The sequence below is a fragment of the Equus przewalskii genome, chromosome 13, assembly GCF_037783145.1.
Source record: "Equus przewalskii isolate Varuska chromosome 13, EquPr2, whole genome shotgun sequence".
NCBI lineage: Eukaryota > Metazoa > Chordata > Mammalia > Perissodactyla > Equidae > Equus > Equus przewalskii.
Window position 1 is genome coordinate 59296419 of NC_091843.1, and position 25773 is coordinate 59322191.

A 25773-nucleotide genomic window follows, 5' to 3' on the forward strand; every position below is an offset into this window, starting at 1 on the left:
TTACAAGCAAATCTATGATGAAAAACAAAAAACCAAGCAAACCAGCATGGACATATTTCCGAAAAGAGTGACACCACCTCAAGAAGAGCCTCAGGCAGGTCTTTCAGGAGGGATTCCAGAAGAAGGCATTATTATCATAAGAGATGACAGCTCCATGAGTGTTATTGCCCCTGGAGACCTCTCTTTGGGACAAGATGTGGAGGTAGAAGACAATAATACTGAATCTCTTGACTCTGTGTAGGACTAAGCTAATGTGTTTCCTCTGTCTTAATTTTTAACAAAAAAGTTTAATGAGTAAAATAAAATTAAAAATTTTAAAAACAGAAAAATTTTATAGAATAAGGATATAACGAAAGAAAATATTTTTGTACAGCTGTACAATGTGTTTGTGTTTTGTGTTATTACAAGAGTCGAAGTTAAAAAAAGTAAAAGTTTATAAAGTAAAAAAGTTACAGTCAGCTACCGTTAATTTACCATTGAAGAAAGAAAAACATTGTTTTGTAAATTTAGTGTAGCCTAAGTGTACAGTGTTTATACAGAGTCTACTAGGCTCTAGGCCTTCACTTTCATTCACCAACACTCACTGACTCACTCAGAGCAACTTCCAGTCCTGCAGCTCCGTTCATGGCGAGTGCCCTCTACAAGTATACCATTTTTTATCTTTTACACCATATTTTTACTGTGTCGTTTCTATGTTTAGATACACAAATACTTACTATTGTGTTACAAGTGCCTACAGTATTCAGCACAGAAACATGCCTTACAGGTTTGTAGCAGCAATAAGCTAAACCACTTGGCCTCAGTGTGCAGTAGGCTATACCATCTAGGTTTGTGTAAGTGCACTCTATGAAGTTTACACAATGACAAAATCACTTGATGACACATTTCTCAGAACATATCCCTGTTGTGAAACGATGCAGAACTGTAGCATTTTCTTTCTTTAAAGTTATTTTTTTAAGGAAAACTTTTATCATCTAGGATTAGACACAGAGTTCTTATGAATGACACCAAAATAAGATATGTAAAGAAAAAATTGATAATTTGGACCTAATCAAATTAAAAACTTTCTCTTAAGATACCGCCAAGAGAATGAAGGGACAAGCTATAGACTCAGAAAAAATATTTGCAAATCACATATCTGACAAATGCTATGCATCCAGAATATATAAAGAAGCTATTAAAACATGACAATAAGAAAACAAACAACTCAATTAAAAAATGGGCTAAGGACTTGAACAGAATCTTTACTAAAGAAGATATAAGGATGGCAAATAAACACATGAAAAAATGCTCAACATCATTAGTCACAGATAAATGCAAATACAAAACAACAATTAGATACCACTACATAGCTATCAGAATGGCTAAAATAAAAAATATTGAGAATACCAAGTGCTGAAGAGGAACTGGAATTCACATATTGCTGGTGGGAATGCAAAGTGGTATAGCCACTTGGAAAAACAGTTTTGTGTAATGTTAAATATACCCTTACCACTGACCCCGTGACCACACTCCTGGGTATTTACCCTAGAGAAATAAAAACTTATGTTCATATAAAAGCCTGTACACATGTGTTCATAGCAGATTTGTTTGTAATAGCTAATAACTAGAAATTACCCAATGTCCTTCAATGAGCGAAGGCATGAACAAACTGGTGTATTCACACAATGGAATACTAGTAAGTGGTAACAGGAACAAACTACTGATATACTAAACAACTTGAGTCCATTTTAAAAGCATTATGCTGAGTGAGAGAAGCTGGTCAAAAGGTTATATATTGTATGATTCCACTTATTTGACAGTCTCAAAAAGACATTATAACAATAGCAATCAAATCAGTGGGTTGTCAGGGGCTAGGGGAAGGGGTGTGACTCTAAAGGGATGGCTCAAGGGAGCTTTTTGGGTGATGGGACAGTTCATTTTCCTGATTCTCGTGATTACAAGAATCTATATATGTGTTAAATCTCATAGAATTCTACTTCAATAGAAAAAAAGGTCAAAGTTACTGTATGATTATTTTGAGGAATTAAGTTAAATTTAGAAAGAGAGGGGTTTTTGAGGGAAAGTCATCAAAAGTTGAATAAATGGGGTAACAGTCAGTAGTAGGATGAAAGAGCATGAGAAGCTTCATTAACAATTCAGCTCAACAATGTGGAAATTAAGATGCGATGAGCCTGGGCAAGCCTGGGATAAGAAGGAAAAGTTACACCCACCTATTCAGTGTTGTTTCCGTAAGTGCCTGAGTCTCTTCAACTGAGAACTGTCTTCTCATGAATCCAGTCCAGAGAGGGTATGGTGGGGATAGGGAGCAAAAAGGAACTGCGTCACTGCACTTTGGAAAATCAGCCATGTTCTGCAGAAAATCTTGTTTTAATCAGTCTATGACCATGTGTACTCCTGACCAGTGGGCAAACAGGCATAACTCTTCAGAATTTTGCATCCCAGTACTGTGTCCAAAGGAAAAGAAGTTCAGAAAGCTGGTCCTTGGTTGGCTGACGAAAGCTCCCAGATACAGAGGGGAAACTGACAAATTGTAACAAAAGAGTAAGACCCAAAAACTTCATAGAATTGTATGACCATTCCCCAAAATGAAGGTAACAGAAGCAATTCAGTCTTTCATATGAGTGAATTATTTGTTGGTTACGTGGAAATTTACGCATTTTAATATGGAGATTCTTAAGGGAAATTTAATTTTTTACCCACTGATATGCCATTTCATGATTGTTAAATGTTCCATTTAAGACTGAAGAGAATTTTAATATATTTTTCTGTTTTTTTAGGATGATAAATAATCATAAAAGATATGATGGAAAATTTTAATTCAACTATCATGTATATTCACATACATTTGTCTCATTTTCCCATATTTTCTGTAGCTTTTCTTATAGTCTCAAAGTCATCGAAAACCTCAGGGTAATAAAAAAGCATAGATATGCTAATAAATAAAACAATCGCAATTCTAAGTCAACTGAGAAATAAATTTGTAAATATATTACCAACTTCTTGTATATTACAATAACGGATCGTATGTGTTATAAAAATTGAAATCTCAATAAGAAAAATACTATACATCTGTTGGTTTGTGAACACCCCTGTACATAAAGAGCAAGGACTAAGAAAGAAGCAGAGCACTCCAGATTGGTAGGGGGCAGGATTAACAAGCACAGGAACTTACTCACAAGGCTTGTCTTGGGTGGCTGCAGGATGAGTAGATCTCCATACTTGCCCACCAGAATCTTAAAAGTTTATACAGAGGCCTTCACTAGGTTCAGCCATGTATGCCATCCAGATGGTCTCAATAACACACTGCTCTCTCAAGGATACATCCTTAAAAATGGCTCCCACTTTGGGAACAGTGGGCAGAATGTACAATCCAAGGATAGGGGAGGGTGTGAGGAGCTTCCAATTGCCCAAGTCCAGCTTGCAGGTCAATTGGCAGTCATGTCCTCTCAATGGCAGCCTCCAACAATATCCAGTTTGAATTTATGTCAAGAAATCTGTTCTAAGACATTAACAATCTAAAATGTCCTTAACCAGCTTCGTCATACCTTGGAATACTGAAAATACCTTTTATTTTCTCCAAATGTATTGGATTTTATTCAAATAAGAGTTGAAATGATAGATTTTTAAAGCTGTAAGACACTTTAAAGATCCCTTATTACCACCCTTACAGATGAGGAGATTGAGAGAGAAAGAGACCCACAGCTAGTTGGTGCAGAACTGGTATTTGCCAGAAGTCAGTGCCTCCCTTCTCTTCCCTCTGCTCTTCAGTGGTTTTCCTCCACAGGCCCTTAAAAGTGTACAATTTTTCCTGACTGGTCGGGGGAACTTCTGAATGGTCACATAATCTTTGGGTAACATTGCCTGAAAACAAACAGAACATATACTTCCTAAATTTTCAGAGCATTGTGTTTTGAGGGGCAAGTAAAATTATTACAGTTTTGTTCACTTTACTCTTTATGGTGTATATAGAGCTAGAGAGAATCTCTAAAGGAAAGGATAAGAGTTGGTTTGCTTGCCTGCTACCCTCTGGATATGCCTATATTACCTTAATATTTTGTTTGAGGAGATAACAGGAAAATATGATAATGACTCAATTGCAAAATCAATTCAGGGAAGTGTTTCAGTAGACATAATTAGATTTGTTGTAGGAAAGAGATTCTCCTATGAAGTTGGGGGTTTGGTGTTGGAAGAAAACAATTACAACTGAGGTGTGTGTATCTAAACTTGACTGCTCCTTGGCTTGTGAGTGGGGTCTACCTGTATGAATGCCAGCTGGTAACTGGCAATAAATGTTCAGCAAATGAGTGAATGAATGCTACTCTTGCCCCATAAAATGTTATCTATGTCTACAACAACTTAAAGAAGTATTAAGATGATATTTCAGCTCAATATAAAGAAGAATTTTCTCAAGTTAATTTTTTTAAATGAAAGAGAAAAATTATTTAAAAAAGAAAGAAAGAATGGGTTATCTTCTAGAATATTTACTCTCCTATTCTTTGTGCAAGCAGAGGCCAGAAAACCACTAATAGGAATCCAGTGGAGGACATGAATATACATCATCTAAGATTCCTTCCAACTCTGAGATTCAATGCTTCTGTGGTAAATGTGTTGCCTTATGTTCAAAATCATTCAGTATTATTCTCTTATCCACATCTTTCTTACTTTTTCTCTTCAATTTGTCTTTCTTAAGTCAAAAGATTTGGTAAAAATATTGATGAAAATTGATGTAATTATGCTATGTGAACATATCTTATCTATATCTATATCTACCTATTCCTATATATAGCACATATATTCATATATTCCTATATACGAAACGAATCAAAAAATTTCAAAACCTTAGTTATGTAATTGATTTACTTGAGTATCAATTAATTTATTTTATCTATCATGAATGTCAAGTGCCAAAGAGTGATATCTGGTCATTAAGATCAGAATGTCCTGGGGCCGGCCCTGTGGCCAAGTGGTTAAGTTCTCGTGCTCCACTCTGGGGGTCCAGGGTTTCGCTGGTTCAGATCCTGGGCGCAGACATGGCACCATTCATCAGGCCATGCAGAGGCGGCATCCCACGTGCCACAACTAGAAGGACTCATAACTAAAATATACAACTATGTACTGGGGGAATTTGGGGAGAAAAAGCAGAAAAAAAAAAAGAAGCTTGGCAACAGTTGTTAGCTCTAGAGCCAATCTTTAAAAAAAAAAAAAAGAATGTCCTAATAAACTATTTCTATTCCATTTACTACCAAAAGGGATTGGCTATTTGGTGATTCTGTTGAAAATGATGCAAGTATGCATCTATAAGCCTCAACTAGGAGTCCATATTTGAATATTTTTTTATATTAACTTTTCTCTCAAGGAAATAATAATGATAATATGATAAATGTTTATACAGGAATTTATAATTTGTAAAGCAATTTCACATATTTATTTGATATAGTGCTTTTTACACCATATTATAGCCTCACACAATCCTGCTGTTACTACCCTTTTATAGACAAGAACACTTAGGTTCAGAGCAGTTGCGTGATTTGCTCAAAGTTACCCAAACAGTAAGTGATTGAATTGACACTGAAAACCCAGTTTTCCAATTCCTGATTCCACGGAAATTCCTTCCTCACTACACTAATAATTGATAAATGTTCTCAGCAGTTTCTTCAAAGAGGTAATTAAGTTAATAATGGGGTTGTTTGATTTCTATTTGAATGCTCTTCAACGTAAAATGTAGGAATGGGATAAATTAAGTCCTAGAGAAATAGGTCCTACAGAAACATATTGTGTGATTTAGAATTTTTTCAAAATCTCTTTAAAAATTATAACAATGATATATAAGCTTTTAATAAATATAATTAGGAAGCATTTAAATGTTCACAAGATCTGCTACTATATAATAAAATGACAAATCAAACTATGGTATAATGCCAAATAGGAATATATCATGACTGTATCTATATGACTCTAAAATAACTGGATATTTTTTAAATTCAATATTGCAGAGTCCAATCATTTAATTAACCTTCCCATTCTTTGGTCATATTTTTCACATAGCAGAGGTAAGGCCTCTATTTAAAGAAACATAAATACTCAAATGAAAATTGAAGAATTCAGCCCAAAATATCTGGTTTTTCTTATGTGAACCTTTTGCTAGTTATTTTTCATATTTGACTTCAGGGTCTGCTCTTAGATCTTAAGATTTTGAGCACTGAAACTATATCTAGATTATATTTTTCTCCAACACTCTGTTAGGAACAGAGGTGTGGTCTAACAAATGTGTATTGAATTGAATAAAACATCAAACAGATGGGCTCCAAGATATCCTACTCCATGATCTTTGGTAATTTTCCACAGCTGTTTGTTTCTCAACAAAATGAGAACCAATACTTTCAACATAGCCGACAACTCCTTCTTTCCTAAAATCATTTCATCCCATGGCTTGAGAACACGTCTCTCCTGGTTTCCAGCTCTCCCTCTTGCTTTGCCTTTCCCTTTAGTGTTGGTGCTTCCCAAGATCCTCTTTTCTACTTCCTCTGTTCCCTTTCCACATTATCCCTGGGAATCTTCATACAACAATAATTCCCAAACCCATATCTGCAGCTTATAACTTTCAGTAGGGTTCTAGACGTATCTATCTAGCTGCCCAGAGGAGAGCTTCACATCTTCGCTTGAATATTATACAAACACCTCAACCTGAACTTATTCTCTTTCTCCACAATGGGCTCCTCTTATTATGTCCATTGTTCACTTAGTCTTCGAAGGCAGAAACCCTAGAGTCCTTGACTCCCTCTGCCCCTCATGCACTACCTCCTGTGTCTTCCATGTCCTGGCGACTTTGCCTTCTTAATATCTCTTTATCTTGGTCTCTTCTTTCCATCCTCATTACCACAGCTCTTACAGAGGCTCTTATAATTTCTCTTAAATGATCTAGTCTCTCAACCCATTTTCAATGCTATAGCCTGGGTCCTCATAAAATGAAAGTATGATTAGGTCCCTCCTGGCTTAAACTGTATCTCACTAGCTCATCCTTGCCCTCAGGATAAAATCCAGCTTCTCAGGAGAACCTTACAGGCCTACCATGATCTTACTCCCTCTCCCTCCTCCAGCTTCTTCCCTTGTCTCTATGCTTCAGTGCAAGCCATATTAACCTACTTTTATTTTCCTCCATATGTGATCCTCCATTTGTGCTTATATACCATTGCAGGTGTCTCATACTTTCAGGCAAGAAATGAAGGCAGGAAATAGGGAGTCCATACTCCCACTTCAGCAGATTAGAAGGAATAAGATATCCAAGGACAATATGAGTAGTGGCAGTTACCAAGAGGAAAGGAAAACAGGCCAGGGATAGAGATTTGTGGTTAATAAGAAAAAAGAATGGAGTTTAGAAGTTGGAATATCTTTGTGGATTTCTGCAAAAAGAGGAAAAACAAGGGAAATGTCTGGAGAAGAAAGAGGAAATGTCATTACTCACAGCCAACTTGAAAGCTAAGGAAACCATGAATCCTTGATTTCCTGATTCCCATAGTTCTCCAGAAGGCATTGGGTAATGACATTTCACCTATCTTCTCATGCCCTTTTCTCTCCTAATTAATAACAAAATTAATAATGGCTAGTATTTACTGAGAAGTTAATATGCACCAATCATTTTGCTTAAGTGCTTTATATAATCTCTTATTTAATTCTCACATCAACCTTAAGAGGCAGGTGGTTTTATTCTCATTTTACGGAGCAGGGCACTGATGAACATGGGTCAAATGACCTGAAAGAACTTTCCACATTAGCACAGCGAGGAAGAGGAATAATTTGCTCATATATCCATCTAGAATCAGAGTTAAAGAAAACTGACATCTCTTAGCCTACCTCTCTCTCTTATCTATGGGTAAGAGCTTTGTTTTCATGGTAGATTTTTTATTATAAGACAATTATTTTATGAATGATACTAAATGTATTAAATTCTGTCTCCTTTATTTAATGATTGCCATGTGCATACCATGAAACTTTCTCCCTGAGAAAAACTGGACTGTGGTGATTGTCTTTGTTAGATTATTCTTTTCTCTTTTACAGCAGATACACAGATGGACAAAGGGTTAATTGTGGCAGTTTGAGCTATCTTAACTGAACTGAATTTAATGCATAGCTAATTCAATCAATTGATTTAATGGCCTTGTAGAGACATGAACTTTTTCATGAGAGAACTAGAGATGCAATTTATTAATGACATCATTCCAAACCTCTATGTGTATAAACAAAAATCTTAAACATGAAGAACATACAAAGATATGAGACACCATGAACTACACTTAGTAGAATGTATTAGTAGCAATGCTCTACTGGCATCAGAGCCGATATCACAGCAAATTAATAAGATATCAGCTGCATAAGAACAGAGGGATTTTTATCATCTAAATGTGTATCCTTCTTTCTTTTCCTTATACCAAAGATATTTAGGAGAAAATATTTTAAAAATCAGTATAAATAAAAAGCTTCTCACCAATATGACACCAATCAGAGTCTCAGACTTAAAAGTGGTGAAAAACATCTTACATATTCTTCCTTTGACAGTCTATCTTCTCATATATACTTACCATGCAACTGCTTTTCAACCTAGCATGTATATGACATCAATCTCCATGTGAACAAATAAGATAATTATATTAAAAATACACTGCAATTGAGAGAGATGAGGCAGTAGAGAAATGGAGGAATGTGAGGGAGAGATATTTGCAAAACAGTGGCCCATATTCTAAGTATGCTTTATTTTGAAAGACCCTATCCTCTTTGTATTTAGAAAAAATCTTATGTTCTAGCCAGAGCAAAATGAATTTGGATGAACTTTTTCATTAGACTTGTACATGACGGTATTTCCTTGTCATCTGGTGGTCTGGACATAATTTACTTTTTGAGAATTGGCAACTAAGAATTTTTAGAAACACATTAACTCTTTCATGTGAACAGGACCCATATAGTAATCTACAGATGCTATGTACAAAATGCTCCTCTAGTGAACAACCATTGGTTCACAATTGCCTAAATTAAGTCTCAGGAGTAGAATAAAGCCCTTGGCTGATGTAAAAACAACCACCACCATATAATAATCCATATTTATTTTGTGTGTGAGCCAATTGAAATCCAAGGTAATAGTTAGGCTGTGTCTGGTCAACAACACAATAAGAAAAAGGACATTGGCATAGCATTTTCAGCCATCTGGGTGGCTAAATAAGATTACTGCTAAGAGCTGACTAGAAATTATCTGACGGATTTAATCAAAACAGATACTAGTTCTGGATAATTCAGACCAAAAGACTGATGTTTCTTCCTACTAGGGAGTCATTTGAAGAGGGAATTTGAAATCAGTGCAAACGATGTCTTTAAGTCTTCCCTTCACTGTATGAAGACAAAAGATCTGCCTACATAAAATCACTGAAAGAACCATTTGAAGGGCAATTTTTCAGCTGATGGGCAATTGGGAGCCATTTTGTTACTCAAATTCTTTTTCCAGGAATAACCATCAAAGCACCCACGAAGAGTCTTCTTTGTTTTTAGAATCCATTAGTGTTGCTAATAGAGAAAGTGGAAAACTTACTGCCCAAACTATGAGAATTTGGCTAAAAATTATCCAGACATTGAACTGGGCTCAAACTGAGTGGTAGTTTGTCACATTAGAATTCTGGTCACTTAACATAAGGACACAGGAAAACTATTCAAACTAACAAAAAACAAAACATAATAAAACAAAAATAACAGGTTGTATGTGGTGAACGGGTGGGAGAAAACTAAGTGCATTGATTGACGCAGCTAACCAGTCTGACGGAAAGGTTAAATCACCAAAAATGGTTGAAATAGCCTGTGAGAGTTGGTAAGATTTAGTCCAGGTTAGCAAATCCTTATTCTGCATTTGTAACCATGTGAGCATCACTACCCTCTTTGATGGAATAGGATATTGTCCCTGCCTCAAATGTCTCAAACACATAAATCAATACTTGCAGTTCAGTTCCATATACCTGTGATGGGCGGATGAACAAGAATCAGAATTTCTACAGATTTTGGAGTAAAAAATTGAGGATGAGTGAAAGAAAGAGAATCAGGAAATATGTCATATTTTCAGTGACAAAAAATACAACTTAAAGATAAATAGTGACCAAGATGGCCTTAAGGTTCCCCTCAGCTTGATTATACCTTTAGAAAGGCTTGCTTCTGACTCTAGGCCCCTGACCTACCTTTTCTTAGAGCATTTACTTTAGAAAACTTGTAATTATGAATTCTTTCTTGGTTCCCTTGAGATGTAAATCTTCTTAGAAGCCCCTTGCCAGTTTTACAACCCAAGACTGTCTTTCTCAAGGACGAGGAGCCATCCTCTTGAAACGTAATCATCAAGGAATATAGAGCCCCTATCTCCCAGTCTCTGTGGAGGGTAGGAACCTAACTTCCATGGCACCAGTTGATAAACATAGGTGGCCTAATCACAGAGAAAAACATTTAAAACTCAGGAATAACTCAATGTGCTGAACACATCCCATTGATCAACCTCCCTCCAATGTCCTCCAATACTTTTCTACCAGCTCACTCTGCTCTTAAAAACCCTCCTTCCCTTTGTTTCCACGGAGTTGAGTTCAGACTTGCTTCTGGTTTCTCTCCCCTGTTGCAATAGCTTTGAATAAAGTCTTTCTGGCCTGTTTAACTTTGCCTGATGCAATTTTGCTCCAACAACAGAAAGTTAACAAGTAGACAAGATGGGACGACATTTCCAGGCAGAGAACACTGTATTGGTGAAGGTGTGGAAGTATCATATTCCACCATGTATTGGGGGAGATCTACCCATATTTGCTGCATATGTGAGGCTACAGTCCTTTCTGCCTACCCCCCACCTCCACCCCATCAGCAGTGCCAGGACACAGTTAGGTGTGCTTCTGCTAATACCACCCATTGTCTTCTACTGTCTCCCTCCCAGCTGGGAGGAATCTTCCAAGACCTACATCCTCAGTTCCCTCCTATTACCATTTCCCTCTGCTCCCTCCATACAGTCTCCTAGGTGAGTAGGTTTGAATACAAACCTGGCTGCCACAGTCCTACACCGTGGCAAGGAGGTAGAGTTGGCTAGTTGTCTGAATAGGGCATAAGGAAAATGGAAACTTCAGGCAGAAAACATAAATTAGTATCTCCACAAAATTTACCAGACCAAGTCCAACCTCCTCTGTAAAGCAGTTCTTGAGTCCCACACTAATTTAAAAGCTTCACCTCTGTGATCTCAAAGCCCCACCCACCCAGCTAACAGGGCCTCTGCTCTGGGGCACTCTCACATTGAGTCCAAAAATGCAGAATCCTCCTCAGTCTGTTCCCTCTTCAGATCTGTCACTAGAACTCTCCAGTGTCCATTCAGTCTTTTCTGTCTTCCTGATGAAAGTCCTAAGAGGTCTTCTAATATAGTTTTGCCATTTTATAGAAAGAAACTAAGGCCCAGAGTAGTATAACCACAAACCTAAATGCATGAAGCTGGCCAATTACATGGTCTAGATTAGAACCCATACTCCTACTTACCTGTTTAGTGCTTCCCTTCCCTGTGGAAGCACCTCTGGGCAACTTGCTGGACCATCCTAGGTTTCAGATTGCTTATCTGCAAGACAGGGTAACAGCCACTACTTCACAGGGTTTTTATGAAGAGAAGTAATACGCAAAAGCACTTGATGGAGTCAGTCTGACAGTGTGTGTTCCATGAACTCTAGATCTCCAGCCAGTTCTCTTCTTTCCTTTCTCTCATTGCATTTATCACAGCATACTGATATCACTTATTTTTCTATCTCAGTTCACTGCAAGCTCCTTCGGGTAAAGAATTGGTATTTATTTGATGACCCACCTCTACTATTTCATCCAGTATAGTTGCCTAGTAAATGTTTGCTAAATAAATGAAATGATAAAGCCCTTAAAAAGGTGTGTAAACATAGCCACAGATTTTTGTGGGCACCAAAACTGTTCAAAAGTAATCCCCTGAGGGGGGAGGTAATGGGAGTTATTGTCTAATGCATATGGATTTGCTGTCTGGGATGATGAAAAAGTTCTGGAAACGGATAGTGGCACTGGTTGCACAATTTTCAAATGTACTTAATGTCGCTGAATTGTACCTTTCAAAATTGTTGAAATAGTAAATTTTATGTTTTGCATGTTTTTTCACAATTATAACAACAACAACAAAAAAGCCATCCTCTTGAGAAGTTGCTTCCATAGAGAACATCTGTAGGGTTCCAGAAGAATGCAGTCCATGTTTACAACGGTTGGAGACTTGACCTCAATCTGAAGTTACTCTTCCCTTCCTCACCGCCCTACCAACAAAAGGAGAATGGAATGTGATTCTCTCCCCAGCTCCACACATGTGGCAGGCAGAGGCAGTGGTAGGAGCCAGAGAGACATTGTTCCTGTAAGTTCAAAGAGGAGCTGTTCCTCGGCAAAAAATAACTGGTGGCAACCATCTTGGGAAAAATATATTCCAGAAGTTTAAATACAGTGGACAACTCTGTATTTTAAATCTGAATGTTTAGAACCTGCAGATATAGGGACTAAGAGCATTTTGTATTTGCAGATTAGAGCATTGACCACTAGGTACTCGGACCTTGCCTTGAACTTGCACAGGCTGCTCAGAAGGGTCGCTGATTACCTCCTGGGATTAACCTTCTCTTCTGCCTCCATCTTCCTGCTGGCTGCTCGTGCCCTATGATGTCAGATGACAGCATTGCTGTCACCACAGAACAGTTAGCCAGAGAGGTTGGAGTTAACGAAGGCTGCCCCATTGTTAGGTAGCAACGGGGAGGAAACAGTCAAGACTTCCTGTGTCCACAGTACACAGGTTAGGCAAGCAGCGAATCTTATAGAACACAACTTTTGCCAGCTTCTTGTTGTCTGGGTGTGCAGCCAAGCTTGGGAGGTCCCCAAAATGCTACCTCCTCTGACCAGGGCCTCTGGACTCTATGAGGACTAGTTCCGACTCCCGGTTCCCTTTCTTTCCTCCCTCCCTATCTGGGGTGGGAGAAATTAGAAGCTATGCAAGAAATTTGAAATATGGAACATTTCTTTAAATTACAAGTTTCTTGTAATTGATAAAAAAAAATAAAATCATAGCTAGTGTTTTATAGCCACCTAGTGGCCAAAATTGGGCTCTGCAGTAGGAAATTTAATTTTCTCTCAAACACTAGGTCTAAATTCTAACTTTATTTGCTGTCTAGACACTGCTTAGAGTCAGATAACATATAAGAAATCTTACATTAACTGAGGAGACTAAATATGAAAAAGTCAAATATATGGGTCACTTCAGAATGCTTTCGAAACCCTTAAATTTCTGGGTTTTCCAAATGGACGTATGACTGAGACTCAGTTCTGAGATTGTGATGATAATAACAATCATTATAAAAATAGCTAACATCTATTGTGTGCTTAATATGTGTCAGACAATATTCTAATGCTTTTCAGTGCTACTCTTTTACCCTACAATAGCTCTATGAGGCAAATTCTCGTATTACACCCCATTTTTAAAAGAGAAAGCTGAGATAAAGAGAAGTGAAATAATTTGCCCCAAGATCAACCACCTACTAACTGGTAAAGCTAAGATTTAAAATCCAACAGACTAGCTTCAGAACCTTAAGTCCATTTAGCATAGGATAAATACGTACATTAGGTACATGTAGGACTGTGGAACCAATTAGTAATGTGAAACTTGCTAATTTTTTGACCAGAATGTGGTTAAGTTTCAAATGTATGAGAAAAGCAGAAGGGCCATAGGAATTCAGGGATGGAACTTGACGAAAGGCATTGCTCAGGGAAATTGCAGAGACAGCAGAAACTTGACTTCAAACATTGGTGTGAAGTGGAAAGGTACAGAGGAGGAAGCGTGGCCCAAGTAAGAAGGGACAGCAGGATCAAAGGCAGAGATGCAGTGAAGTGAGGGAGGGTGGGTGCAGTGAACAGAACAGGTGAATGAAGTACGGAACAGGAGGACTTTCGTGGAAAGAGAGGAAAGTCAAAAAGGTCAGATTGGGCCATATTGTTCATGGAGGACCTTAACATCAGATTAAGAAGTTAGACCTTTAGCCAAGTGGTTGTAGAGAATTAGTGAGAGTTTAAAAATAGTATTTATTGCTTTTATAATTTGTTATTACACTTTACATAACAGTTATACCATATTTTAATGTTTCAGTTTTGTCTTTTATTACAATACATGTCTATTGTAAATAAATAAAATAGAAGCATAAACACTGAAAGCAAAACTAAAATTATAGGCAATTCCAAGCTCATACTATTAACGATCACTGTTTTTTTTGCTGAGGAAGATTCGCCCTGAGTTAACTTCTGTTGCAAACCTTCCTCTATTTTGTATGTGGGCTGCCGCCATAGCATGGGCACTGACCAGTGGTGTAGGTCCATGCCCAGGAACCAAACCCAGGCCGCCGAAGCAGAGTACACCAAACTTAACCACTGGGCCATACGTGTGTATGTATCCTTTTGAAGAAAAAACATAGATCCCATTCAAAAATAGAATAATGATTTACAAACTGTATTAGACCTTATGGTTTTCTCTTAATATATCATAAACATCTTCCTATGATGACACATGTATTTTTACAGCAAAATTTAATGGCTTCACCCTATACAAAATAATTTACTCAATCTCATATTTTTGAATTGCCTTTACATCTTTGTTGAAAAATCAATAATCATATATGTGTGGGCCTCTATTCTGTTCTATTGATCTATCTGTCTTTTTTGATTCTAATGTCACAATCTTTTGCTGTTGTTGTTGAGGAAGATTTTCGCTGAGCCAACAACTGCTGCCAATCTTCCTCTTTTTGTATGTGAGCCACCACCACAGCATGGCTACTAACACATGAATGGTGTAGGTCCACACCCAGGAACCAAACTGGGGCTGCCAAAGTGGAGTGCACTGACCTTAACCAATAAGCCACCAAGGCTGGCCCTCTAACAATATCACAATCTCGGTCAATGTAACTTTACACTAAGACTTGAAACCAGGTAATATAAGTTAGCCAAACTTGTTCTTCTTTTCAAAGTTGTTTTGGCTATTCTATGTTCTCTGCATTTCCATATGAATTTTAGAATTAGCTATCAACATCTACAAATGAGCCCGCTGAGATTTTAGTTGGGATGGTGTTATATCTGTAGATCAAACTGGGGAGAATTGATATTTTATCTGAGTTTATCCATAAACATGGCACTTATCTCTGTTTATCTTGGAGTTCTTTAACTTCTTTCAGTATACTTTGCAGTTTGCAGTACACAGGTCTTGTACATTTTTTTTTTTTTTAAAGATTTTATTTTTTTTCCTTTTTCTCCCCAAAGCCCCCCGCCATTACATAGTTGTATATTCTTCGTTGTGGGTCCTTTTAGTTGTGGCACGTGGGACGCTGCCTCAGCGTGGTTTGATGAGCAGTGCCATGTCCGCGCCCAGGATTCGAACCAACGAAACACTGGGCTGCCTGCAGCGGAGCGCGCGAACTTAACCACTCAGCCACGGGGCCAGCCCCGTCTTGTACATTTTTTTCTCATATTTATCTCCAAGTAGTTCATATTTTTATGCTATCATAAAAGGTATTGTTATTTTAATTTCAATTTCCAATTGTTTGTCTCTAGTATATTGATGTTGTATCTTGCAATCTTGCTAAACTTACTTATTAGCTCTAGTAAATATGTACATATTTACATATAGGATTTTCTATATAGATGATCACGCCATTTGTGAATAAAGACAATTTTACTTACTCATTTCCAGTCTGGATGTCTTTTATTTCTCTTTCTTGCCCGGTCGGACTGCCTAAAACCTCCAGTACCATGTTGAATAGAAGTGGTGAGAGTAGACATTCTTGCCTGTTTCCTCATCTTAGGAGAAAGTCTTTCATCATTAAGTATGATGTTAGCAGCATAGTTTTTGTAGTTGCCCTTTATCAGGTTGAGAATATTCCTCTATTCCTAGCTTGCCAAGTGTTTTTATCAGGAGCAGATGTTGCGTACTTGTCAAATGCTTTTTCTTCATCTAGTGTGATGATCAGATTGTTTTTTAGTCTGTTAACATGTGAATTACATTGGTTGGTTTTTGAGCATTAAACTAACTTTGCATTCCTGAGATAAGCCCCACTTAGTCACGATGTATTATCCTTTTAATATAGTGTTAGATTTGATTTGTTAAAATTTGTAAGAATTGTGTCTCTATGTTCATGAACAGTATTGTTATTGTTCTGCAGTTTTCTTTTTTCTTCTTCTTCTTCTTTCTTTTTTGGTGAGGAAGATTGGCCCTGAGCTAAAATCTGTTGCCAATCTTCCCCCTGTTTTTTTTCCTCCCCAAAGCCCCAGTACATAGTTGCATATCCTAGCAGTAAGTGATTCTACTTCTTCTGTGTGGGATGCCACCATAGCATGGCTTAATGAGCAGTGTAGGTCTGTGCCCTGGATCTGAAGCGATGAACCCCTAGACCACTGAAGCAGATTATATGCACTTAACCACTCAGCCACGGGGCCAGCCCCCTGTAGTTTTCTTATAATATCTTTTTCTGGTTTTAGTAGCATAGTAATGCTGGCCTCATAGAATGAGTTGAGACATCTTCAATTTTCTGGAAGAGTTTGTGTTGAAATATTATTTCTTCCTTAAATATTTGATAAGATTCACCAGTGAAGGCATCTGAGAATGGAATTTTCTTTGTGGGAAGGTTTAAAACTCCAAACTTAATGTCTTTAATAGATACAGACGTTCTAGATTCTAGGTTATCTACTTCTTCTTGAATAAGTAGTTTGTCTCTTTTAAGGAATTTGAAATTTTTCTTGTTTTTTAAGGTGGAAGCTGATGTCATTGACTCGAGATCTTTCCTCCTTTTTACGATAGGTGTTTTTTAATACAGGTGCTTAGAGTAAAAATATTCTCCCTAATTACTGCTTTAACAGTATACCATATATTTTCTTATGTTATATTTTCATTTTTAGTCAGTTAAAATTTTTTTCTAATTTCACTTTTGATTTCTTTTTTGACCTATGGGTTATTTAAAAGTATATAATTTAATTTCCAAATATTTGGGGTTTGTCCAGATAACTTTCTGTTACTGAGTTCTAATTTAATTCCATTGTGGTCAGAGAACACATTTTGTTACTCTATCTTGATTGCAAACAGAAATTCAATCCCATATTTTTGGACTTATAGGTTGTTTCTAATTTTTATGCTGTTAAATACAATTGTTGGATGAAGATGGACTTGGAGTCTTTGCACCCATTCTTTAGTATTTTCTTAGATAAATTCCCAGAAGCAAAAATTTTGAGTCAAAGAGTATTTCTTTCCTTTTACAGAATTTGCACATATTCTTAGGTGGCTTTTTTCATGCTTTTCTTTATATTCAATAATGTGCAAATATTTTCTTCAGGTCGATAATTTTTTTCTATAACATGTTCTTAATGACTGCCTAATATTTTCTTGATACACTAAACTATATTTAACAATCCTCTTTTGTTAGACATCTCAGCTCTTTCTAATTTGGGACAAATCTCCATAATGCCTTAAGAAATCACATTATGGATCATTAGTTTGTGGAAGAGGATTGGCCTCATAAAAGCAGTGATTTAGGAAAATCACTCAGGAACTAGTTAGAGGATAGATTTGGGCTGAGAAGGACTGGAAGTAGGGAAATGTGTTCCATACTATTAGGATTCTAATATAACACTGCAAACATGAAGCTGTGGTGGTGACCGAGGAATGGAGACGTCAGGATGGGTGGAAGAAATATTAAAACAAAAAGAATCTATCACACTTAGTGACTGATTTTGTGGGAATTAAAATCAGTCTTTATCTTTAAAGCAGTGGCATTTTTAGATAAAATTGTGTCTCCACATTTATCCTTAAAATATCTATTTTCTTAGCATTTGTTCTCAGTTGTCAAGCAGTAATGTTTTCTAATTACTCAATAAGGATTTCTTCGTAGATGATAAAAGGAAAGCAGAGGAAATGTTTTCTAAAGCAATTATATCTAAGGAAGAACAGGATTCATATAACTTTACTTTATAACGAATTCTCTTAGTCTCAAAACATTTTGCCTTTTTGAATTATTTCCTTACCATATAAAGAAATAGCAAATTTGAGAACTATCTTTAATCTTATAATTTTATTTGTTATCTTGCAACATTTAAAAGCAAAACCTATTTGGTCACTTGACCTAGAGAAAGAGAACTCACTACATCTTTCTATCAACGTGCCGGAGAGGACACAGCCTGTTCCTGGAGGCTGCAGTGCCTCCTGAGTGCCCGGGGCAGGGCAGGCCTTGCTGGGTATGTTCAAGGAATGGATAAGGCCCGTGTCTGAGTCTTCCTGTCACATCTTTCTTCACCCATATCCTTTCCTCTGTACTTCTCTTTGCTACCACTCTCATCTTATAATTTTTGAATGCTAAGATCCATGAAATGTTTATTATTGTGTGCATTTGCACAATTCGTCTCTTATTTGGATAGATTATTTAGCTCTTTGCTCAAAATTCCAAAAATAAAATCTATCATCTCATTTTAAGGTCTTTTCTGAGCACTTCCCTGAAAGCCTTTGCCTTGGCCAGGTGGTCATAGTCACAGGGAGGCGAAGAATAGATGCCTGGCTTCATTGTTCTTGGAAGGCTCCATCAAATGGCCAGGCCCAACTCATTAGACTAAGCACCAAATTTCCTCATGAGCGGCCCGGAGAAACAGAAAGCACACAATCAGTTTCCTCACTGCTCACTTAGTGTCAAAAAGCAATACTACGATAATCGAAATGTGCTTAAAGAAAGCCTAGTTTCCATTCACTTTGAGTCCTTGAGTAATTTTCTAGTAGGTCAGCTGTGTAAACTAACTCAACCACAAACTCAGTTCCACAGGGGTCAAGCAGCACCGACTTTAATCAATTTATGAATTATTTCCCTCACTCCTTAAGTCCCATCTGCAACTCTGATGGTCTTAAGCTGTTAAATTCTTGTTACGTCATGTGCATGTAATAATATTGGTAATGACTACCCATCCATATCATGTCTAAAGCCTTTAAGATAATAGAAGCTTCTCCACTACTGTCTCAACCCTCATTAACTAAGTCTCTGAAGTGAAGACATTTATACCATGTGTTGTACATTTCTGTTTAGTGTTGTATTGGCAGCCAAACACTCTTGATAAAGTATAATGGCTTTTCAAATAATAAATATCATTCTAATTTCAATCCTTTGTTACTTACTGTCTTGATACCTTTAAGTAACTCAAATTCTCTAAGCAGTGATGTGTTGGAGCAGGAGCCCCCTTGTGAGAACGAATTGTTAAATTTTCAGGAGTTTTGCCCACAAGTTGTTAAACCTTTGGAGACTTGCAATCAGCCATGGCAGGAGTACTCACCACAGATGGTGGCAAATGCTACAAAGGAGGGCACTTTTTTCCCCACAGAGAGCTAGTTTACCAGGTCACTACTGTCTCCAGGCCTTAGTTTCTCCATCCATAAAATGAGAAAAATAATTCCAACCTGTGCTGGACACATTCAGTTGCAGTAAACAGAATCTCTCTGCTAGTTTAAATAGAAAAGGGGGCCGGCTCTGTGGCCAAGTGGTTAAGTTCGTGCGCTCCGCTGCGGCGGCCCAGGGTTCGGATCCTGCGTGGACATGGCACTGCTCATCAGGCCACGTTGAGGTAGCGTCCCACATCCCACAACTAGAAGGACATGCAACTAAGATATACAACTGTGTACAGGGTGGGTTTGGGGAGGTAAAGCAGAAAAAAAAAAAAAAGATTGGCAACAGTTGTTAGCCCAGGTGCCAATCCTTAAATAGAAAAGGAATTTGCTAGAGAGTCTTAAATGCCCTACAGAATTGTAGGGAAGACTGATAAAATAGGTTATAGGTTGAATGCTCAAAAACAAATCTGAGAGCCACACCATAAAACTGGGCCACCAAGGGACCTGCTGCCTCTTCTCTGGAAGTTACCTGCCCCTTTGGGAAGCTGCAGCTCGGTTACCAGTTCTAAAACTACTTTGCCTCCACCACGATCAGGAAAGCCTCCCTGATCAAGACGCCACTACAGGCAAACCAGAGAGCTCCACACTGCCTCTCACCTTTTGAATATTCCAAGAGAGCATCTGATTGGTAGAAACCAACTCACAAGTAGAACTGTACCTGCATGGGAGGCTCAGAGATACAGCCTTCATTTCAAGTGGTCTTGTGTCCAGATTAAAAAAAAAAAAAATCGGAGGTTCTGTTGCCATCAGTTAAAAAAAAGACGGAGAGGAGCTATTATAGGAGGATACCTAGCAGTCTGCCATAGGCCACCCATTTCCATCCCTGAGAGCTGAGTGCCCTTTTTGCTAAATAGAGAGCAATTCATGCCCTACCTAAGACGTATGACCTCAAAGTCCCATCCAGAGACTTCCAAGCTCAAAGGCGAGGATATCTGAGTGACACAAAGTCCTCTCCATCAGGTCCACATGTGGCTACCTATGGACAAGTGATCTAAGAAGTGACGGGTGAGTTATCTCCCCATGCCCAACACACACACACACACACACACACTTCAATGGTGGAGTAGGAACAGGAAAACTATAATAAAAAGTTCCTTTCAGAAAAAAATATTGTGCTGGGTAGAAATTTCAGAGACCTCTGCCCTGGGCAATAGACTACTATAATTTTCTGGGTTAGCCCATCCAACAGCCTCTGGTTGCTCTCTCATCGCTATGATTACTGGCTTTGTTTCCTTGGAGGTCCTTCCTTGTCCACTAGCCTCCTTGACTGCATCTGAATTGGGCATTGGGGAACCTGCCCTTCTTGGGGCCGCAAAACTTTCACATACTGCTTTTTGCTAGCGCAAGTTTGGGTACTTAAGTTTTCATTTTGCTCAGACAGTCAGGCTTTGGCAGGCCAGGTTTATGGTTTCTCTAGTAAAGAATTTCCTCATAAACTTAGTAGGCTTCCAGTCTTCCTTCTGGTCAGTTCCAGTGTGAGAATTGTACCCAAAGTACTCATCTAGACATTATATACATATTTAAATCTGAAGATCTGGTTTTAATTATTAGCTTCTATGCTCTGCATAGCTTTTCTTCAACCTACTAGGGGTATTTACGGGTAAATTGTGTCCCCCCCAAAAGATATGCTTGATTCTTAACCCCCAGTACCTCAGAGTGTAACCTTATGTGGAGAGAGGGTCTTTCTAGAGGTAATCAAGTTAAAATGAGGTCATCAGAGTGAGCCTTAACCCAATAGGACTGGTGTCCTTATAAAAGGGGGAAATGTGGACACAGACATGCACACATGCAGACTGCCCTGTGAAGATGAAGGCAGACATCAAGGTGACACATTCATAAGTCAAAGAAGGCCAAAGGTTGCCAACAAACCACCAGAAGCTAGTGGAGAGGCATGGAACAGATTCTCCATCACAGCTCTCAGAAGAAACCAACCCTGATGACACCTTGATCTCAAACTTCTAGCCTCTAAAACTGTATGACAATAAATTTCTGTTGTTTAAGCCAATCAGTTCGTGGAACTTTGTTACAGCAGCACTAGCCAACTAATTCAGATGGCTACCATATTGCCATAAAATAAGGGTCTTGAGTGGTAGGGCAACACTCTTAATCTGATCTATACTGCTGGGCTAATTCTCATTGTCTAGCCCAGAATGCTTTGGAGAGGTGCTTGTAAATAGCTGGCACCACAGTGTTCCTTCCAAGCAAACTCATTATTGCCTCCGTGTGGAGGTACAGACACAATAGAGTTCTTCAACACTGTGAGGTACCAAATTATTAGGCTCACAAATATTTTAGATTCCCTCCCACAGGTTGAGATTCTCTGCTACAGCTTTAGATTCTCTCTCTTTTCCTTAGCAGAAACATATTTCTTTCATTTCTCTTTGTAGACTTGCTAGATCTACATATAATTCATCTTTCTCTTGTAAAACTTTGCTGAAAATAGCAGAAGCAACCAACCTACACCATTTTGAATTTTTCCAATGATTTAACCTACAATACAGGCTTGATAAGCAGGTCATCTCCTTTCCAAGGTACTTTACGCAATCATTTATCAAATATTTTGCCACTGAAAGACAAAGGTCTCCAGTTTCCTGTCCTCATCATCTGCTGCTTGGACTGCTAAACCAAGAAAACGTATATTAATATCCTTATGGCCACACCCCATGTCTACATTCCAAGTTTTTTATTGGTCAGAGTTCATTTGCAGAGAACAGAATCCATTTTAGCTAGTTTAATCAGAAAGAGATTTAGTACAGATGTGGTTATGGCTTAGTGAATTAGTTAGAGGGCTGAAAAAACAATCAAGGAATCCTTTGAGAACAGTACAACAGAGTGGGGCCACTAAGGCAGATATTCCTATAGCTTTTGGGAAACCACCAAGATCATAAAGCAATCTTAAACTGGGGCAGGGGATTGGGAAATAAGCCTGTGGTAAAACTGCAGAAGCAGTAAAGGAGTGACTTCTACCCTGCAAATTTCTCACGAGTACATCTGAGTAGCAGGATCCAAGTCAATTCAGAGCTCTAGGTATCAGAGTGACTAGGAAATGTCTGTTGTTTTGGACTGTGATGTACTCAGCTAAAGATTAAGGGCTGCATTTCTGTGAGAGAAAAGGGAGAAGGAGATAAAGAACAGCAAGTAGATTGTGAAATGTAAATGTTTCAGGATTTCTTTCTGACACGGAGCAGGCCCTTAATTATTGACAAATTTATGGAAACATAACACAAGTTCCCTCTTTAAGATAGAAAATGTGAAATCAGAAACATGAGATCAGGTTTGTAAAAGGCAAACTATGTCACAATCACTTTGCATTTTTGCTTATTCAAGTGCAACATAGTGTTCTCTGAGCTGGAACATTGACCAACGTAACCCTCTGGTTAACAAAGTTCATTCTCTGGAGAGTAAGTGACCTTATAAGTCAAAGGTCCTGGTCCAATTGAAGTCTCTTGGCTTTGTTCTTTCTCATGAAGTTTCACCTCCCCATGTCTTCTGATACCCATGATCCAAGGAAAAAAAGGCTCTCAGATATGTATCGAGCCTGATTTTATCTCTTCAAAAATTTAAATCTTAAACCTAGATTTGTGAAATATGTTTTAGAGCAGAGGTCAGCAAAGTTTTTCTATAAAGAAAAACTTTTTAGTTTTTCAGGCCATAAGGTGTCTGTTGCAGTTTCTCAATCATGACATCGTAGTGTGAAAGCAATCATAAACAGCATATGGATTAATGAAGGTGCCTATGTGCCAACAAAATTTATTTACAAAAAAGGTGGAGGACCTAAATTTGGCACACAGGCTGTCATTTGCCGACCCTTCTTTTAGGTAATTGCATGAAATAAATTTTAAAATTAAAAAAAAAAAACTTCACCAGAGATCACTGCAGATGTGCACTCTAGGTGGCCCCTTCCCTTCTCCCTGAGTGTAGAGTCCTTTTGTTCATACACTACAAATCCTCAACCTAACTTCTGATGTTTGAGATAGCACATCTCTCTGCTTGGTTTCACTTTATGGTCATGTGTCAATGTTCTTCTTACTATTTGTGAAACTAAACACAAGACAAAATTTCTTTAGCTTCAATAACCATCTTCAAAATGGAGATAGTAAGTTGCTACCAACCGTACTCAACACCCTCAAGCAACCTATGTGTTTTTCTGTCAGCCTCAACTGTCGGCTAGTCACCACAGGGTCCTGACATCCCTTAGATACCGTGAGTACCTGTGAGCTAGCACGGCCTCCCACACCCAGACGGAAACTCTATTGCTGTCCTGTCCAGACAGGGTCGGCTTTTGAACTGAAAAGGAGAATTGCATAGGGATTAAGATCACAGGGTTCACATTTCACCTCTGCCACTCATTAGCCATTTGACCGTAGGATAATTACCTAACCTTTATATGCTTCAATTTATGCAAGGACATGATAACACCTACTTAGAGCAGTGCCTAGACTATATCAAACATTCTGTAGATGCTGTCTACAAGTGAGAATTTGGTATTAGCTATTTATATAGTTTATGATGATTATAATCTTGTTAACAGGCCTTCATTTTCATCTGAATATTTTGTTTTTTAATTACCCTAACTTCTTTCTGACCAGGAAAAACATAGCAACAGATGAACACAAAGCAAAGAAACAAAAACCTCCCTACCGGCATCAGTGTGAATAACCTTATGCAGCACCCCCTTCTAAAAAAAAAAAACTCCGCCTTAATTTGTTTTAAACATGTTCTACCAAGTTCTGTGAGAGAATACGCAGAACTGCTGAACAATGCACGCTCAGCTGAAAGCTAACAACGAGAGATACTAATGTTCTACTTTTCCGAAATGGTTATGAGGACTTGTTCCTCTCTACCAGTGAACTGTATAAAAGTCCCTGGCAAGGATTAGGCCTTTCATTTCTGGTCCCCACGGCTGTACACAGGTGCCTGACAGAGAGCTGTGAAACATATAACGAGTTTTATGGGAGTTAAGAGTCCCACTTTTAGCCTCCAGCAGACCTGGACCAAATTCCAGTTCAGCTACTCAGAAATTAAGTAATCTGCCTTAGGATCTCTTCCTGGGGCTTCATTCACTTGCTAGTTATTATTGCCCAATTATTGTGGTCCTTGTTTGAGTGTGTGTGTATATATATAATATATATATGATATATATAATTATATATACAATATATATAATATATATATGGATTCTATAATCTCTCTATATATTATATATGGATATATATAATCCATACATATATGGATAACACTTTGAGATGGTTGTAGAAAAGTGCTTTGTATAAAGTTTTACATACTTTATATCTCATTGAATCCACTTAGCCCCTCAAGGGAGGTGTGTTTCACAGATGATTACATGTGAGATGACAATGGAAAAGTAATGACCAAATTATTTTTCCTTTTATATATAAAGAATGAAGCAAGATTTTAAAAATCTGCCAATAATGACTAACAAGTGGTATTTGGTGATTCTTTTAGTGACTGCAACTTAAAAACTTATGAAGTATCATTTATTCTCATTACAAGTCTATCAAAAATGACTAATGGTGCAGCATTGCATTCCTTCCTACTCTTGGTTCTCAAACTACATATCCTAGTAAATAGAATTTGCAAACACCTGATCTTTAGTATTCAGATTTGCCAAGCATCCTTCAGATGGATGCCTTCACAGCCACTGGAAGAAATGTTACTCATCTTCAAATAGATAAAAAGCAGAACATTTTGTAAGGCTGCTAAAGCCACCTGCCACACCCCTCCTATTGTCTCCTTTCAAGGTTGTCCTCTGAACTCCCTTATCTGAGGACAAACGCTGGACGACACTCTTGCAGGGGCTTTGTTTATATGATTTTTCATACAGCACTCTTCATCCTCAGTCAGGGGAGGCTGGAGGATGAAAAGGACCAGTCAACCTCGGCACGGGCTCATTTTCTTTTCTTAACTGACTTTATTTTTGGCCCTGAGGACGGGTAGTGCAGCTATACGATACTAGATCTTCACCGCGGAGGAGAATGTATGCCAGCCTTCTCTCTCACTGTCATCATTCCCTCCTTTGTGTTCTATTTCTCCCAGCTGGATTTACTATCTGCCAAAATTCTTTCACAATTACTTGACCGCGGGACGCCCCGCCCGAGCCAAACCCACAGGCAACCCCATACCTGAGGGGTACCTCGCTCCGGCTCCTGCCAGTCCACATCCACGCAGAATCATTCCATTTCCCAGCCACCAATCAGCGCTCCGCACGTTGCCGCGCCAGCCAATCCAAGCAAACTCCCGTTCCTCCTCCTGCTAACTTCTACCACTAC

The 25773-nt window shown here is 38.2% G+C and overlaps 1 long non-coding RNA gene across 1 annotated transcript; it reads right to left on the minus strand.

The window, feature by feature from the left end:
• Positions 1 to 1224: 1224 nt before the first annotated feature.
• Positions 1225 to 25768, minus strand: LOC103550070 (uncharacterized). Its single transcript, XR_544676.2, has 4 exons — positions 25627 to 25768; positions 11530 to 11605; positions 3180 to 3864; positions 1225 to 2447 (listed from the first exon to the last, which is right to left on the minus strand). It is a non-coding gene; the product is annotated as an uncharacterized lncRNA (long non-coding RNA).
• Between the last annotated feature and the right edge of the window lie 5 nt (positions 25769 to 25773).